The following is a 15,916-nucleotide window of genomic DNA, read 5'->3' as shown; positions in this document are numbered from 1 at the left end:
ATTTCCTATCCTCTATTTTTCATTGTTTTCTCTTTCTAGAATTCATATTAGAAAACAGTTGAACTGACTAAATTAATCTTTTCTATTTTTTTCCTTTTCACTTCTGTTGCCAGTTTCTTTCTTATCTTTTTAGTCCACATTCTGGAAAATTTTCTTGACTTTCTGTTTCAACTTGTCTCTTAAAGTAACCCCGTTTAGAATTATTTCCAAATCCCATTCTTGTTGTCAGATGGTGCCTTTCTCACAGCATCCTATTCATGTGTGCTGTCTCCTAGCTAGTTGTTCTGAAGGTAACAATAAGAGGATTTGAACTGTGGGGTGGAGGGTGGGGGTGAGAAACTCTTCTCCGAATTTCTCTGTTTCTTCAAGAGTCAGTCTTACTCTTTGCTTATCTTAGTCTTTCTCTGGCATATTTCAGTTTTTTCAAATTTCTGGTGTTTCTTGATTTTTTGTTCATATTCAGATACAATCAATAAGCAGTCTAGCTCAGAGCCTACAATAAGTAGGGCTTATTGGCTAACAGTTTTCATTTTAGGTGAGGGTCAGGGAGCCGTCCTTAGGCTGAGACCCTCCAAACATCGGAATACAGAGGGTTTTACTCTGAGATGTCAACACTCACCCTTGCTTTCTTGGTCCTTGCTAGACAGCTTGACAGCCCCTACAGTGTCTTTAGAGAAGAACCCTCTTTATATGAGGGTGTGAAGGTAAATGCCTGGCTGTTGGGTGTTTTGAGCATGAAGTTTGATGAAGCCAGTGGGGGGTATATTATTCCATAGCCAAACCATTAAATAATACCTATATTTTCTAACTCTTTTCTCACTTATGTCCTCCATTACAGCACACGTAGTTTTCAAGGCTGAAGTGTCTTCAGCACTTTAGTAGAAAGTCCAGCCTTGCCTTATGATGGAGCTCACCTGGTCTAGAGTGCAGTATTATCTATTTTGTGTCATCAGTTAATATACTTCTACTTCCTTTCTCCTGGGAACTTGCTAAGATCTCTCGACCCTAATAGGGCCCCTCCTATCCTCACCATATGATTTTGATGTGATCATGGGAGAGAGAAGATATCAATATTACACTCATTACTGAGCACTGTTCCATTTATTTATTTATTTTTGGCAAGAGCAGACACCAGGAATCGAACCTGGATCTCCAGCATGGTAGGCAAGAATTCTGCCACTGAGCCACTGTTGCACCACTGCATTTATTTTAATTATAAAAGCATGATATATTTTGATTAAGGTAGGCTAAACTGCTGTAATAAATTGACCTCAAAACATTTAAGACAAAATAGAAGCTTATTTCTCACTCCTGTAATAGGCCAAGTTTCCTGGCAGTGGTTCTCCTCCAAACAGTGATTCAAAGACTGTAGGTTCTACCTATCTCATGGCTCCACTGTCCTCTAGTGGGTCACGGGTGCCTGCATGAGGTCAGCAGAGAAGGGAGAACAGCATGGTGGAGGCAAACCCACATCTTAAAAAGATTGGGGCCAGCAATTCACATATCTGTTTCACCTTCTACTGGTGAGAACTTGAATCTATATCCACAGATTCAAGGAGGTAGGAAAATGCAGACCTGGGCAGGCAACCACTTCTCAGCAGCATCTTTGAACGATGAAAGGAGGGATGGATTTGATTGTACACCCACTTCCTTGGCCACACATGACCAGGACCTTCAAAGGAGGTGAGGCCAGGGCCCAAGCAATGATGAGAATTCGTCAAAATTATACTTAACTTCGTGGCAATCATTGGTCTTTGTTGTACAGGGGTGTTGTGACACCTTTACACCTGCATATGCCCAAAAGCTATGCCATGCATCTTGGTGCATTTTGAAACCAAAGGAAACTGATTGTGCCAGGTTATTAACATATATCCCAGACAACACATGTTCTCCCTCAGTCACAACAAAAGCTGTTTCTCTCTATTTATGAAATTTGGGTTCCCTGTGGGAAATGAATAGTGCTTGGGTATCTTTTTGAAGGAGTACTTTGAAAATGATGGCTCGCCTACTAAGTGCTAAACATGATGCCAGAGGCCTTGGAAATATAGATATGGGAAGACTTCATACCTGATTTGTGGTAGCTCAGTTGTCTCTAAAATGCAAACAACCATCACAATATGGTGTGATGAGAGCTTTAGTGGGAGGCAGAGGTAGGAAAGAATTCTCTGCCTAGAAGGGCGGGTTGGTGTAATACCAGGAGTGGTAAAAGACATTGCAAAGGAGGTATCCAACATTTGAGTAAGGTCTTGAAGAATAGTTAGGAATTTCCCAGAAAGAAAGGGGGAGAGGGACTCAGATAGAGGGACTAACATAGGCAAAGGCCAATAGTCATGGACTGCAGAGGAAGTGACTGGCAAGGAGCTTGGTAGCTGATACCTGGGATACCCAGGAAGCACAAGGGGCTGGAAAGTTGAGGTCATAGTGAGGGAGGATGGTAGCAATCACTAACCCATAATCCACTTCTTGCTAGAACTTTCAGTCTCAGGTTGGCCTCCTCCTTCTATCCAAATTCTTCCAGAGCTCTCCCTCTTGCTTTTCTGGCAATTTCAATTACCTGAGAGAATGGAGCAGGCAGCCCACCTTAGACCAGGGTTCTTCAACCTGGGCACCAGTGGCATTTTGGCCAAATAATTCTTTGTGTAGAGGCTGTTCTGTTCATTGTAGGATATTTAGCAACATCCCTGACCTCTATCTACTAGACACCAAATGTGCTTTGAGAGGCAAAATTGCCCGCAGTTGAGAACCACTGCCTTAGACAAATGTTGCCTTTCTCACACCATCTACCACAGAACTAAGCATCATGCTTTGAATGTATAATTTGGGGATAAATCTCCTTTGGATCAAGGTGCTTTCATCCATTGCCAACAGCACTATCCTGGCTCATAGAGAGTTATGGGTTATTTTTGTTTACCTTTCAAATGTCTGTCTCCGTCACTACTGTATGCTAGACTGTCAGGCATTTGGGATAATTTTCTTAAATTGAAGGTGTTCTAGTTTGCTAGCTGCTGGAATGCAATACAATAGAGATGGATTGGCCTTTGATAAAAAGGGGACTTATTTAGTTGACGTTTAGCTCTTCAGAGGAAAGGCAGCTAACTTTCAACTAAGGTTCCTTCTTACATCTCTTTTGGCCTTCTCTCCAGGCCTCTGGGTTCCAACAACTTTCCCTGGGGTGATTCCTTTCTGCATCTCCAAAAGCCTAGGCTAAGCTGTGAGTGCTGAGCTGCTTGGGCTATACTACATTGAGCTCCATTTAAGCACCAACCAATTAAATCAAACATTATTCATTGAAACGCCTCCTAGCTGATTGCAGATGTAATCAACGACAGATAAGGTTCACATGCCATTGACTCATGTCCGTCCACAGCAATAGAACTAGTCACCTTCTACCTAGTCAAGTTGACACCTTGAATCTAACTACCACAGAAGGATAAATCATCTTTTTAAAAATAAATTAATTAGGATTTAAAGCAGATTAAAATGACTTCTGAATATCTTTTATATCTTTTCAGATCAAAATGACTTCTTTCATACATAAGTGAACTCTTAAAAAAATAGATTGCTTCACCTACTCTCAGGCTCCCCTGCAGTCCATCTGGGGAAAGTATCAGTCAGGTCCCTACATTTTTTTCAGCTAAATGTCAACCTTACAGCCTGAACATCTGGCAGATATCTAAAACATATGGATCACCCTTTAATTAATCAAGAATATCAGCACTTTGAACACCTGTCAGAGAATTTGTCCAAGAATTGATTGCAGCCCAGCATTTGCCAAAAGTGAAAAGGAGACGTGATTTTCAGGGAGGCAGTCGAAACGGCATATTAACTCCCCATTCCTCTCCTTTCTCTACGTTTTATCCCTGCATGAAGTCAGCACATCAGAAAACTGCAGGGCTGGGCTCTATAATTCAAACATCCCACAGAAGTGCTTTAAGTGGGGAAAAAAAAAGTTGTGATTCAGCTGCTTTTTTATAAGGAATATAAGAAATAACCATCCATGGGAAAACTCTTTTGCAAAACCACAGTCAAGGCTGCTACAACCAATTATAATCCAATCGTCCGTTTTCTAAGCCTGAACTGAAATCTGGCTGCAGCATAAAGGCAGGAGAAGCCCGAAGTCCCGTTCACACAGTTCTGCGGCCCCATCCGAGCCCAGCACGAGGGGAGCCCAGAGAGAACCGGGGTCCCCGGACTGCAGGACGCGGATGACGGCTGCCCTGCGAGGGAACGAAGCGTGCTCTGGGGTGACAGAAATGCGTGGAGGCCGGGAGCGGAGGGGGCAGGGAGCGAGTGCCCGACCTGTTTGGGCCACCCGGAGGCCCCAGTTCTCTGGATACAAATGAGCCTTCAGGTGAACCCCAGGGAGAGAAAAAAAAAAAAGACACTTTCACTTTGATATGGGGAGTCCCGGACATTTAATCTGAATGTTGGTAAGAACATAAACTAATTTTGAACCCCAAGCTAATGAAGTCAGACAGAGCCATGTTCCTGGGTGGGCATGAAAGCAGCGGGTTCCCAGCCCCCAGCCCCCTGGGTCCTTCTGTCTGGAATGGCCCTCTCCCCTCCTCCCCTCGTGAAATCCCACTCAACCTTCAGGCCCAGCAGGGGCATCGGGCATTCCTGCTTCTGAGGAGTCTTAGTCGCCTGTGGCCGGCAAATTCAGTTTTATTGAGCATTATCTATTTCCCAGGTGCTTTTTATGTGTATCATCTCACTAAATCCTCTCTTTGAACTCTGGGACTTTGGAATTCCTCCCTCCACTTCACAGATGATGAAACCAACATGTATCTTTCATTCCTGGTTAGATCTTGAGCTTCTTGATAAGAACATTTGTGATGCCTTTTAACTCTTCCTGGACACATGAAAGATGTTTCATACAGGCTTGGTAGGGAATGAACAAATGAATGCATTGGTGTACCACAGGGAGGGGAAAATGAATTTATTTACATGCCTTGCCTGGTTTATAAGACTAATTATTCAAAAGCATGGACCATATGGTTCTTATAGGTAAAGGGCTATAAGTCAAATATTTTTCTGTCACCCAGACCCAGTTTTTCAAGGCAGGAAATCAATCACTTTAAAATTCCTGGCGGAGGCTGCGTTTCTAGCTCTGGTTATGTCCGTTTGATGCTTTGATGTCTGGGTGTCATGTATTGAAGATTTACCAGGCACCAGAAGCTTCCGGCCTCAAGGGAGAAGACAGATGTCAGCAGGTGATCTGTAACAGGTGCCTGAGAAATGAAAGCAGTATATAGGAAAGTGTATCATTTTGCCCAGCATTATGCAAAATAAGGAGTTTGCCTATCTGGTGCTTTTGTTTTACTTAATTATTTTAAACGTTTTTATAGAAACATCTTATTGATACATTACTTAATTATTTAAACATTTTATTGAAAAGTCGACATAGCAATAGCATCAACAGGTGTTTTCAACAGTATAAACAAGGGTTTCCAGAACCTGTTAGCAATAATCATTTTTACTTATTGCCAACCTGTGCTCATCCACATATAAATATTTTATACACTTGCAGTTACAAAGCAAAATCCATTTTGTATTCTACTTTTTCATTTAACATTACATCAAAAGCATTTTTTAATGTTTCCAGAGGCTTCATATTTATAATTTCCAATGTCTGCATAATATTCCATAGCTTACTAAACTACTCCCGCTGTGCTGTGCAATTAGTTCACTTCTCATATTTTTGCAGTTTTATAAGCAATGTTGCAAGAAGCATCTTCTTGAACATAATTTTTGCTTTCTGATTAGTTACATCCTTAGAAAAAATTCTTAGGAATAGCATTTCTAACATCTTTGTGGCTTCTATTACATAATACAACATTGCTTTGCATAAGTGCTTCTGCAAGTGAGGAGAACCAGAAACTAGCTCAAGAAGGATTCCTTGTTATGAAACCCATGAAACTCCTTCTCAGGGCAAGGGTTTAGGTAATTGGTAGATGCAATCGATTTAGTTCTTAAAATAATTAAAAGACATGTGGTGAGATAGCCGTGTGGGCTGCATGTGTGGGAAAAATTACCAGCAAGGCTGCCTTGATTAGAATTTTCTGAAGCAAAAATATTTTATTCTGAATATGTGAATTCTCATAATGGTCTTAGAGACTTTTCTTTCCCCCCTCCTGAATTTTGAATCTTATATATCTCAGAATGACTATAAAACCAGAGACTGTTTTTTAAACAAGCACCATGGAACTGTTACATGCAAACTAGGGCTATCTTTCAAAGTTATTTCCACAAGAACCACTTATGTAATTGCTAAAAGCGTGAAGCCCTTCTTAGGGAATTGCATTCAGGTCAAGTTTGTTCCTTCCTTAATTGTGATAACATCTGTATAACACAAAATGTGCCATTTAAATAATTTTACCCATGTAATTTAGTGTCACTAATTGCATTTACATTTACAATGCTATGCTACCATCACTATCATCTGTTATCAAAATTTTTTCATCAGAGAAACTCTGTACTCATTAAACATTAACTTCCCAACTCTCCCTCAGTCTAACACAAATGCCCTCTTGTTACTCAGCCACCCCCTAGCACACGGGAGGATCTCAATAACTGTTTTTCTGATAAATGACTGAGTGAACAAGATCTCTCTGGAGATGTAGAAAAAGATCTACTTACTCCAAACGCTATAGCTCATTCATTTAGTCTTTTATTCCAAAAAGGTTTTTACTGAATGTCTGCTGTTTGTCAGGTGAGATGCTCGACCCTGAAAGCATAGGAAGGAAAAAAGGAATGTGACTTATTTTCTGGCCAGAAGCTTCCGTGGAAACACCATACCAGATCTGTGCTCCCACATACAGGCTTATGCTTCCACATGTTTCATAGGTCAGATGATGACAACCTATGGCCAGTGAGCCAAATATGACCATTTTTGTAAATAATGTCTTGTTGGAACAACCACATTCATTCATTTATATATTGTCTATGGATGCTTTTATGCTATGGTGGCCTGCAAAGCCTAAAACATTAGTGTCTGTCCATTTACAGAAAAATTTTACTAATCTCTGCCTAAATCACCAATTGGAGAATATCTTATATACTCTCCCCTTGACTGGAAATGCCTGCAGGGTCAAACTGGTAAAAGCATAGCTTGATCTTTTAGCCAACATTTGCAGTCAAAAATACTGGAATGAAAAGTTTTAATTAATAGACAACAAAACTGTCCAAAAAATCTCCAGGCCATATATCAATGCTAACCAAAGCCCCTGATCATGTTTGAATGTCTTCTGCTACATGAAAACTCACAGATTGGAGACAATGAAAAGTTGTCTATAATCAGAATTCAGGACAATCTTTGGGCCCTATCATTTAGTGGTTGGGAACACATTATATTTAAACACATGCAATATACCGCTTACATTCTTTTGGCTTAGGGTTGGAGCATGCTTTGTATGTTTGGGGAACAGCCAGGCAGCCAAGGGGTCTCAGGGGAGTGAGAGAGGAGGTGCAGTGGGAGATAAATTCTGAGAGCCGGGAGTGTGAGGCTGCTGTAAGGATTTGGGTTTGAACTTTGAAGGGGAAGTCATTGAAGGATTTTGAGTAAAAAGTGACATGATCCGACTTGTGTTTTGAGATCACTCTGGTTGATTATGTGGGACTCAGACTGTAGGAGGGCAATAGGGGAAGCAAGTTCATCAGAAAGGATGCTGTTGAAAGCAAGGTCATCAAAAAGGATGCTATTGGAATGATCCAGGTCAGAGATGATAGTGACTGCAATTAGGCAGGCAGTGATAGAAGTATAAGAAAGAAGTAGCCAGCTTCTCTACTTTAGAGGAAGAGCCAGTAGGCATTTCTGATGGATGGAATGTAAGAAGAAGAGAAGAGTCAAGGAAGGCACCAAGGTTTTTGACCTGAGCAACCTAAAGAATAGAATTGCTGTTGAGATGGGAAAGACTGGAGGAAAAATCATATTTTGGAGGTGATATCAAAAGTTCATTTTAGACATGCAATTGGCATCCCTTTTTTACCCCTAGTTTTCATCTCCCTCCTTTGAAATACGCTCAGTCTAAAACAAGGACCTCTACGTTCTCGTTTCTGGACCTTTCCAAACCCCTCTCCTCATCAACCACATACCTATCCAGAGATGATAATGTATCATAGTGTTACAAATGTGGACTCCAGAGATAGAATTCCTGAATTCAAATCCAGTTTTTATCATTTCCTAGCTGTGTGACCTTGGGAAAATTACTTAACTTATCTGAACTACAGTTCCACAATTTGTAACATAGAAAAAATAATAACTACCTTCCTGTTATGGTTGTTGAAAAGATTATAACAGATAGTATATGTAAAACTTTCAAAGCATGGTGAATGTTGGCTACATAGCTATATAACAGTCCTCTGTTTCCAAGTTTTTTCCCACCTTCTTGTGCCTTATCTCAGGACTAGAGTGTGAAGATTATAGTATAGAAGGTAGAGGTGGGAAGAGGTATCGGGGGAAATGTGGAAAAGGTGAGAGGAGAAGACTCTAGGTCTGGTTCAAGGCTGCCAAACTACTAGAATGCATTGGTAGTAGTAATTCATTACTACTGGGTGTAGCTTAAGAAGAGAGAGCTGAGCAATAGAGTTTGGAGTGAATTTATCTTTTTATACCTCTCCAGGAAGATCTTGTTCATTTAGTCATTTATTAGACAAACGTTTATTGAGTTCCCCATGTGAGCCAGGTTGAGGGAAGCTGAGTACATAAGATGGGATTTGAGTCAGATTGCATGGAGCACAGAGTTTGTGTTTAAAGATGTTCAACAAAGAGTATCTGGGGTGTAACAGGTGTTAACAGAGGAGAAGTTCAGGGACACTTGAAGGATGGGGGAAACTCTCAGGTATATTCTGGGAGATCCTGATAGATTCTGCACCTGTCAGTCAAGAATTAATTTGGCTGGGCAGCAAAGGCAGGATCTCACAAAGGTGGGGACCAGTGGCTATGCCAGTTATGGACTTTGTCAGCTTTATAACACTTATAAATATGTTTAGCTGCAAATGCCATCTCCAATAAGAGAAGCTTAAACTGCTTCAATAATAGGGTTTTTCAGCTGTTAATCAAATGGAAATATCTCAGCTGTGAAGAATGCAGCAGGAATTTTGACCACTATTTTATGTCTCTTTAAGCTTCTTCGAGTGAACATTATCAGAACCAGCCTTTTCACAAAACATTGTATTTAATCTTTTTATCACTTTGATATTTTCTTTAAAAATTGTTTCCATTATTCTAAGTTTCATGTTGCCTTTTGTATACCTCTTCTTTAAATTTTATAAATTTTTCTTTAAAAGAGAAAGAGCCCATTAAATGCTGTGAAAAAATCCCAAATATACCTTTAATAGAGATGAATATGACAGAAAGGTCATTGCATTGTGAGAGAAGTGAACTCACAGTGGCACGTTTTGAGCATTGTGAGAGAAGTGAACTCACAGTGGCACGTTTTGAGCATTGTGAGAGAAGTGACCTCACAGTGGCACGTTTTGAGCATTGTGAGAGAAGTGAACTCACAGTGGCACGTTTTGAGCATTGTGAGAGAAGTGAACTCGCAGTGGCACGTTTTGAGCATTGTGAGAGAAGTGAACTCACAGTGGCACGTTTTGAGCATTGTGAGAGAAGTGAACTCACAGTGGCATATCCACAGTGCCTGGCTGTGACTGTAACAAAAATGATAAATTCCGTCCCTGCACTTTGTCAGAAATGACATTTCTTATACTAAATATGGTCAGACTATGGTAAAAGCTCTAACATTCATGTCATCAGAGTCCTTTGGGAAAAGACGGTGTGGCTTAAAAAGTATTCTATGAAATAATGGCTGAAACTTCCCAAAAGAATAGCCCACAGGTTCAAGAAGCAGAGTGAATCCAAACAGGATGAACACAAAAAAGTTTACACCAAGACACATCATAGTCAAATTTCTGGCAATTAAAGACAATGAAAAAATCTTGAAAGTAAAGAGAAGAAAACATCTCTTCGCCTAAATGAGAAAAACAATTTGAATAACAGCAAATTTCTCATCAGAAATCATGGGGGCACAACACTTTTCAAGTGCTGAAAGAAAACTGTCAACCCAAAACTCTATACCCAACAAAAATATTCTTCAGGAAAGGGAAATCAAAGCATTCTCAGATGAAGAAAAACTGAGAAACTTTGTACCTCCCCTGAAAGAATGGCTAACAGAAATTTGCTAAGCAGAAAGGCACAATATAGGAACAAATATTGGACCACCAGGAAGGAAGAAAGGACACAGCAAGCAGAAATATGGTTAAAGACAGTAGACTTTCCATCTCTTTCTAAATTATGTTTGGTAAAGGAGGCAAAATTTCAACTGATGGGCTCTAAATGTATGTAAAGGAAATATTTATGACAATTATATGATAAATGGGAAAAAATAAAGGGACATAAAGAGAAGTAAGGTTTTGACACTTCATTTGAACTGGTCAAATGACATAGACAATAAAGAAAAAAATAAAAGAGGAAAGACACAAATTAGCAACATTGGGAATGAAATAGAGGATATCACTACATACCCTGAAGACATCAAAAGGATAATAAGGGAATACTATGAACAACTTTACACACATAAATGACAACTTAGATGAAATGGACCAAATCCTCAAAAAACATAAATGACCACAATGCACCCAATATGAAACAGATCTTTAAAAAGTTTTATAACTATTAAGGAAATTGAGTTTGTAATTTAAAGGAAAAACAAAAGAAAAAAAAAAAATAGAAATCTCCAGGCCCAGATGGTTTTACTGGAGAATTCTACCGAATATTTAAAGAACAGCTAACACCAGTTCTACACAATATCTTCCAGAAATAGAAAAGTAGGAAATATTTCCCAATTCATTTTATGATGCTAGCCTTGCTTTTATACCAAAGCCAGACAATATGCTACAAAAAACCTACAGATTAATATCCCTCATGAATATAGATGCAAAAATTATTAATTGTATATTAGCAAATATAATAAATTTGAACAATATATAAGAAGAAGTACATACAGGACTTCTGGTTTCTGCTCTAACATGTAAAGAGTCTGTAAGTAGTTACTTATTTAACAAGAAGAAAAAAGCTGGAAAAACTGGGAAAAAACTTTTCTTAGATACATTAGAGAATTGACCTCACAGGGCAAGTCACTGCCCTGAAATCTGGAGAGAGAGCTGATACAGAGAATCACAGTTTACCTGGAGAAGAAGTCTGGCACCAGAAGCTCTCTGTTGGCTCATATTGGTAGAAACTCTTAAACCGTTTAATTGACAAATTGCTGGAGACACAATGTGAGATAGCTTGAGAGTTAAAAATTCTGGTTAAAATCCCTGTGTATTCCTGAGTTCTATGGCCAAGAGCCCCACCAGATTCTCACTGTGAAGATTGGAGGAAAATTTCTGTAAGCTTCCAGCAAGGGGCAAGGTGAAACAATTTTTAAATAGATCCAGAGTGCCAAGAGCACCCAAAGTACTGTCTTCCTTAATAAAAGACACAATAAAAGATACTCAAAAGAATCTATTTTACCAGAGTCTAACCAATTTGGATTTTACCACAGATTAGCTAATATGAAGGGAAGAAAATACCCAGTTCCCCGCCTCCCCTCTAGCCTTTCACATGGGCGAAGGAAAATAAAAAACTCCGGTCCTCTCTAGTCTTCCTATCTCACTGCAGTGGGGAGAGGGAAGCTGAGAAGCATTTGTGAAGATAACAGCCCAGGGCATAGGTTCAGAAAAATAGGATTCTAGACTGCTTTCCCTTCCTCTTCTATCCCCCCCCCACATTAACACTACATCCATAGGACTCCCAGAAAATAACAAGTGATTACAACATAAAGAATTGTATGGCTCAGATCTGATTTAAGAATTTTGTTTTCTTATTTTGTTCAGAAAACAAAAGACAACAGGGTAGCAAGTACACCTGGAGAAATTTTAGCATCTGACACCTACACAGCCTAACTCCTAGCCAGAAAAATACCAAACCTCACAGTAAAAGCTTATTTATCTCAGTTTTTTTTTGTTTGTTTTTTTACACAATGCATCATATCTGGCTTTCAACAAAAACCTAAGAGGCATTTTAAAAGGCATAAAACACAGTCTGAAGAGATAGAACAAACGTCAGAACCAGACTCAGATATGGCAGAGATATTGGACTTATCAGTCTTGGAATTTAAAATAATTATGATTACTATGCAAAGGAACCTAACGAAAAAAGTGGCCAACATGCAAAAATAGATAGGTAATATAAGAAGAACTAAAGGAAATGCTAGAAATAAAAAATAGTGTAACAGAAATTAAAAAGGCCAAGAAATGAAAAAAAAGGTATAACAGTAGATTGGACGTGGCAAAGAAAAGAATCCATGAGTTTGAAGGTATGTCAATAGAACCATACAAAACTAAAATGCAGAAAGGAAAAAGAGGAACAGATTATCCAAGAACTGCGGGACAACTACAGAAGGTTTACATCATACATATAATGGGAATTTGCAGGAGAAAAAGAGAGATAGGGACAGAAGAAATATTTTAAGTAATGATGGCTAAGAATTTTCCAAAATTAATGACAGACACCAAACCAGATTTCAGGAATCTCAGAGAACACAAGGAAGGATAGATACCAAAAAATTTAAACCTAGGTGTATCATATACAAACTTCAGAAAATCAAAGATGAAGAGAAAAGCTTAAAAAAAGCCACAGGAAAATAACAGACCACTGATACAGAGGAACAAGGATACGATTACATTGCACTTCTCTTCAGAAAAGATTCAGGCAAAAAGAAAATGGGGTGAGATATTTAAAGTGTTGAAAGAAAAAACACGAGCCTAAAATTCTGTATCTAGTAAAAGCATCAATCAAAAGTGAAGGAGAGGTTGCATGGGTGCTTCAGTGGTAGAATGGTTGCCTTCCATGCAGGAGACCTGGGTTTGGTTCCCAGACCATGCACCTGCCCCCCCCCCCCCCCACCAAAGGCAAAACAAAGCAAAAAAGTAAAGGAAAAATAAAGAGTTTCCCAGACAAACAAAAATTGAGGGATGCTCTACCCTAATAAAGATGGCAGACTGAGAAGTTTATGGCCACTCATCCCCACAGATGCTTTAAACAACACGGAAGAACTGGCAAAAACATCTTTCACAAAGCTTTAGAAAATAGTGAAAGGACTGCGAAGACTTCTTAAAAGTGGTAGGATCTTGGGAAAAGAGGTGTGACAAATAAGTTCTCACTGCTGAGAGAATTCAGATAGAGTCAGGAGGCTACTCTGGAGGTCACTCTTATGCAAGTTTCAGTCAGACATTGCTACCTATCATAACTTGCCAAACCCCAACCAAAACCATTCCTGCCAATCTTAAAGAACACCTAGGGCATTATATAAGAGTCTACAAAGGTTCTATGCACTAGGGTGACTTTCCAGAAACCTACAACCTCCAGATGGGTCCCTGGACTAGAGAAGTCCTGAAGTGCAGAGGAGCCTGCCCCTCCAGAACATCCACTGCCCCATATTATAAACAGCCCCTTCCTACATGAAAAAGCTAGAATGGGCATAGCCCAAATACCCTTAAAGAGTGGGAGACAGATCAAAGGTGATGGTAAAGTTATACAGAGAAGAAAGGGTTTAACAAATGAGTATGATTGCTAAATCATTATGTTGATACTTCTTTTTAATCTCCAGTATCTTAGAGCAGTTAGAATAAAAGCCTAAAATTGTGGAGTTGTAACCCATACCAAACTCTACAAGCTAATTGGTGCAATGTGCTTTGAAATTTATTGCTTTTTTGTACATATGTTATTTTTCTCAAAAAGGAAAAAAGTCTATTGTGAAGATATATGCACAGCTATGTGATGATATTGTGAACCATTGTTTTTACACATAGGATGATTACATGATATGTGAATATATATTGTATATCAATAAAAAACTTAAAAAGAGCTATTGGAAATTAAAATGATAATTGATATAGAAGATTAACTAAAGATTTCAAAAACCAAAATGGAAAAAAAGCTCACAGAAATAATAAATAACATTTCTAAATGTTTATTAGATTTCTAGATTTCTATTATTTCTATTATAATAGAAAAAACATAGTAACATTGATGTTTAAGAATGATAAGACTCAAAAATGGACAGCACAATAATACCTAATTGTAAAGTAATCATGTTAAAACACTGAATGAAGCTGCATCCGAGCTATAGGTTTTTGTTTTGTTTTTTTTTACTAATATTACTTTTATTGTTTTCTCTATATTAACATTCTATATCTTTTTCGGTTGTGTTGCTAGTTCTTCTAAACCGATGCAAATGTACTAAGAAAAGATGATCATGCATCTAAAAAAAAAAAGAATGATAAGAGAATATTAGAATGAGTAAAACAGAACTGACATATATACTTACATATTAAGTGAGTTTGTAGAAATGCATATAGCAAAATAATAATGAAATTAATATAATCAAAGAAAACTTTTTCTTATAACTGAAATATATGGCATCATATTGCACAGCATGCAAGAATGCTGAAAAATTAATGAAAAATATTTTGACATATATTTTATTGAAAACAATAAATGTCTTCTTGAAAAATGTTTTCTTGAAAATTCTCAGTATCAAGTATAAAGAGAAGATCCCAAAAATCTTCTTGAGAGCTATAATAGAGATAATAATGAGAATAAATAAATAAATAGGAATGACAACTAAAAAAAGGTTTTTACTATAAATATAACCTTCAAAAACACACATAGAAGACTAACCATCAAGGACAAAAAAAAAATCACCTCTGTTGTCCTTCATGAATCTTTTACTTATCACAACCCACCTGCAGAGTTAACCATAATTCTGATTTTGGCAGTTATCTTTGCTTTTCTTATATATTAACTATCTTTACATGTATCCCTGATGATATAGACCAGTTTTTGCCTGTGTTTAAAAACTTTATAAATGGCATTATACAGCTCTTGCTTTTGTCCAACATTAAGTTATTAGACTCATCCAAGTATTGTGTATATATATGCATTTGATTGTGATGTGTGTGTGTGTGTGTGTGTGTGTGTATACACAGACCCATATATATATATATATATTATATATATATATATAAACTAAAGAGACAATGACAGGCCGCCAAGGGAGACCCATTGGTGCCGTGGCTGCTGTGAACCCTTGGGAGCAGCATTAGCACCAAACGCTGCCTGACTCCTGCTGGACCATTTCCCTGCTCTGGGTCTGGTCACTCAGAAGATGTTAAATGTATCCAAAAAATCAGTTTCTTGCTTTGTGAATGTCTCAAGACAATATCAGATCACAAATATTCAAGCTGAAATCTACTAGATACATGGTATATTTGCTGGAGTTGGCAGTGACTTTCATTGAACGTTTAGAAACCCATCTTGAAACAATTAGAGATATCCCTCATTTAGATGCACATCTAAAGAACATGAGTAAGGCTTTAGCAAAAAAGGATATTTTGGTGACTGAGACAGAATAACTGAGAATATACTCAAGTGGTGAGAGCAACAAAAGGAAGTTTCCTCTTGTATCCCCAAAATATTAGCTGAAAAAATTATCTTCATAAACATGACATTATAATGCCTCCTTTACCTTCTAATTTTAAAGTTCATGTCCAAACTATGACTGGCAACTGAGCATCAACCATTCATTTTTGTTTAATTATATGTAGTCATGAAGTCCATTTCTAATCGATTGTGATGTAGGTAGGTGTAGTCTTTGCTGCTAGCGATACTGAAAGAGACTTTATATTCTAGTACCAGGGTTCCAGGTTCATTAAGACCAAATTGAGTTTTCCTTTGTTTTTCATATATTTTCATTCTGCTTGACAGTAAAACTACCGAGGATCAAACATGGACATGACAGTTTATCAACATGGATGCATTAGGCAGCAGATTCTCTATTAAAATGTCTTTTTAAAAATGCATTGTTGTGAA

General features: G+C 38.2%; 1 pseudogene; it reads left to right on the top strand.

Moving 5' to 3' along the window:
• Positions 1 to 15,306: 15,306 nt before the first annotated feature.
• On the top strand, positions 15,307 to 15,616 carry LOC143663392 (HAUS augmin-like complex subunit 2 pseudogene; annotated as a pseudogene).
• The last annotated feature ends 300 nt before the right edge of the window (positions 15,617 to 15,916 follow it).

Source organism: Tamandua tetradactyla, chromosome 19 (assembly GCF_023851605.1).
Source record: "Tamandua tetradactyla isolate mTamTet1 chromosome 19, mTamTet1.pri, whole genome shotgun sequence".
In the NCBI taxonomy this organism is placed as follows: Eukaryota; Metazoa; Chordata; class Mammalia; order Pilosa; family Myrmecophagidae; genus Tamandua; species Tamandua tetradactyla.
The sequence above is the reverse complement of the archived record's forward strand: the minus strand, read 5'-3'. Positions and strand labels throughout refer to the sequence as shown.